Below are 3695 nucleotides of genomic sequence, written 5' to 3'. Positions count from 1 at the left end.
CCGCGCTCTCCGGGGAGCCCATTGGCTACTGGGCGCCGGCTTCGGTGTCTCCGGAGGCGCCTTGAAGAGCCACACCCATCAAGAGAGCGCTGCCTCTTGGATCCCTTTTGGAAGAGCTATAATGGCACTTTTTTTATTGCCCAGTTACCGCCCCGAGAGTTGGCATGTGGTTGATGAAGCTATAATTTCAGACCCCTGACTTAATGATCTTATGCCCACCCTCCCTTTTCGACAGCCACGTGGAGCACGCATATTTCATCTCCTTCCTCCGTCATGTTTTACAACTGCTGATTTACACCCCCGCTTTAATAAAAAGATACTTGGATGGATTGGGAAAGAAAAAGCGATTGATATGCGTGGTGTGTGCGATATAACATTGTGCCGCCAAATGGCGACGTGGAGTCCCGTTTTTCTCTACCTGTTTTCCCTGTTTAAATTTGCAAAGCTTTAAACAGAGACGCTTCTTGGATCATGTGTCTAGATCCAGCCAGACGGTAAGCATATGCAGTTTTGCATTTTAAATTTCAGTCACGGGACCATCATGGTGTCAGGCGTAAAACAGGATTTGTTTCTGCTGCGCTGATGGTAAATAAGCGCTAATGTATTTTGTTGTTAAAAAAAAAAAAAGATGACGTATTTTTAGAAGCAGAAATAATGAAATGCATACTTGTAACCGTGCACCTGCTTTGCCAGCCACTCCCTTTAACTATAAACGTCTTCTTCTTTTTAAAAAAGGTTGTTGCAGTGATTAACCATGCCCTGGCATGCCTATGCTGGACCAAACGCTGGTGTAGGGGTTGGCTGTTGCTGTCTCCATCATTTGCTGTTGTCAGGTAAGGGTCGGGGCCTGGCCCTGGACTTTGGTTCCAAGGCCAATCCTGACAGCACCACTGATTAATTCTATAATACCACCTCCCAAGGTATTTCATCTCTCTCACTTCCCTTTCTAGTTCATTTTCTGCGTGCTAGAGCTTTGGAATTTGGGAAACAAAGGACTCAGACCCTTACATTATATATACATAGGTGAGTGTGTGATTTATAAGATTTTTTTCTAGTGCATTATTTTGGGAGGTGTTTGTCTAGATCAGTGTTTCCCAACCGGTGTTCCGCGGCACACTAGTGTGCCGTGAGACACCGGCTGGTGTGCCGTGGGAGGGAGGCGGGCGAGTCGGGCGGCGAGAGGCGGCGGCGGCGAGGATCCGCGTCGAGCCGGGGGCGGCTCCGCGGTGGTGGTGCCGAGCGGCGGGGCAGCGCGCGCAAAAGGGAGGAGCGCGAGACAGCGGAGGAGGAGGAGGCCGGCATGTCCGGGCAGCAGCAGCAGCAGCAGCAGCAACTCCCGGCGACGGCTCCTCCTCCGCCCGCTATCGCCGCCACCACCACAACAGCCGCCGCCGCCTCAGCTGCCGCCGTCCCTCAGTCCCTCGCTCTGCTGTCTCCTCCCACCCCGGCAAGGGGAAGGGAAAAAACGTTCACTTTTGTGCGTCCCTCCCGGCGTGACGCTGCGCGCTGACGTCACGGGGCGGGGCTTTAATGGTGGTGTGCCGCAAGATTTTTTTCCGGTAAACAGGTGTGCCGTTGCCCAAAAACGTTTGGGAAACACTGGTCTAGATCAGGGGTCAGCAAACTTTTTCAGCAGGGAGCCGGTCCACTGTCCGTCAGACCTTGTGGCACACATTCTACTCATGTAAAAACACACTGATGTTTAATGTTTAATAGGTTATTGTATTTTAGTGTTCTATTGGAAGCTGCCCAGAGTGGCTGGGGAAACCCAGCCAGATGGGCGGGGTATAAATAATAAATTATTATTATATTATTATGATGATTCCCGGACCATCCGCGGGCTGGATTTAGAAGGTGATTGGGCCGGATCTGGCCCCTGGGCCTTAGTTTGCCTACACATGGTCTAGATGAGCAGCTCCTTCTTCAAGTATTGCTACAAAATGGTGTGAGGTGATGTGGGCTCTGGATGGCTGCTAAGGAAAGAGCCTTTTCAGTGGTGGTGCTCAATTGCAGAATACACTCCACAGACAGCTCCCATGCCACATGTGTTGTTGCCTTTTTGGTGCTAGTCAAAGACCTTTTTATTTTCACTGTCTTTTTGTTAATGGAAGGTATAAAATAAAATAAATATTTCAGTGTGCCAACATTATGGCAATAAAAACTGACACTAAAAGCTTGGTTGTGAAATGGACTATGCCCTCTGTTATTAAATAAGCCTAACCTTCTTTTGTAACAGAATCATATTTTTGCATTACAGTAGTACCTCGGGTTACATACACTTCAGGTTACATACGCTTCAGGTTACAGACTCCGCTAACCCAGAAATAGTGCTTCAGGTTAAGAACTTTGCTTCAGGATGAGAACAGAAATCGGGCTCCGGCGGCGCGGCAGCAGCAGGAAGCCCCATTAGCTAAAGTGGTACTTCAGGTTAAGAACAGTTTCAGGTTAAGTACGGACCTCCGGAACGAATTAAGAACTTAACCTGAGGTACCACTGTATCTCTTTCATTTGTTTAAGCTGACCTCAGCATTATTAATATTTTCTTGCATTTCACAACAATACTTCACTTATATGTGCTACAAATACACTGCGTGTTATCCAGTGATTTTCTGAAAGAAAAAAGGTGCCAGTACTCATAATGAAGTTGTTACAGTAAGTGCCACACTTTTAACATGGGGGGGGGAGGAGGATAAAGTTGCCAGTACCCTTGAGTACCCCCAGAAAAAGCACTGGTGATATCCAATGTTAAGCCCAATTTGCACTATATATTTAAAGCAGTACCATGCCACTTTAAAGAATCATGGCTTCTCCCAAAGAGTCCTGGGAACTGTAGTTTGTTAAGGGTGCTGAAAGTAGTTAGGAGTCAATTCACAGAGTTCCATAGAAAGAGGCTTAGAGGAATTGATTTTTAAACCACTCTAAAAACTGTAGCTCTATGAGGGGAATAGAAGTTTCCTAACTACTATCAGCACCCATAACAAACTTTGTGCTCCAAAGGGGAAGTCATGACTCTTTAAAGTGTCTGCTTTAAATATATAGCACAGATGTGGCTTTAAATATATAGCGCAGATGTGGCCCAAGTTACACTCAGTGTAGAGCTATTGAAACCAATGTACTTCCTTTGCCAATTTTTATGTGTAGCAGTGATAGAATAAGAGCTCATTGCTTGCCTCTCTCTACTTAGCCTCCGACAGAGAGACCACCTGTCTACTATTGGGTCTCCAAGAAAAATGATGCAAACACTGCACACTTTTAAATTTCAGTCTCCAATTAGTGCCCAAGCATAATTTATTTAGCCCCAATACAAATGTGTAAGATGTTTCTCTCCTTCATCTGCACTCCAAGCAAGGCTTAGTTCTGGCATCTGGTCCAGCATCTTTTATGTCGTGGTGTATATTGATGATGCCTCCTAACTTGTTACCAGCATCTGTTTCTGTTGTCTAAATTGCTAATAAAAATATTGGATAAATTCATTTCAGTATTGATGTTCCCTGTCCCTTTTCACCTAGATCATCTGCCATATTATCCTTATGTTATCACTAATTATTAAACATGTTGTGCCCCTAAATCTCTAGTCTGGATATAAATCTAAATTTCTAGAGCCTCTGGAGCAGGTTTGGATGTGCTGGGGTACAAGGAGGAGAAGGACATTGGATTTCACTTGTAATATCGGTTTGGGTTCAAGGTTTAAAAGA

The sequence above is a fragment of the Podarcis vaucheri genome (assembly GCF_965113315.1).
Source record: "Podarcis vaucheri genome assembly, chromosome: 1".
Classification (NCBI taxonomy): Eukaryota; Metazoa; Chordata; class Lepidosauria; order Squamata; family Lacertidae; genus Podarcis; species Podarcis vaucheri.
Note: the sequence above shows the minus strand (reverse complement) of the source record.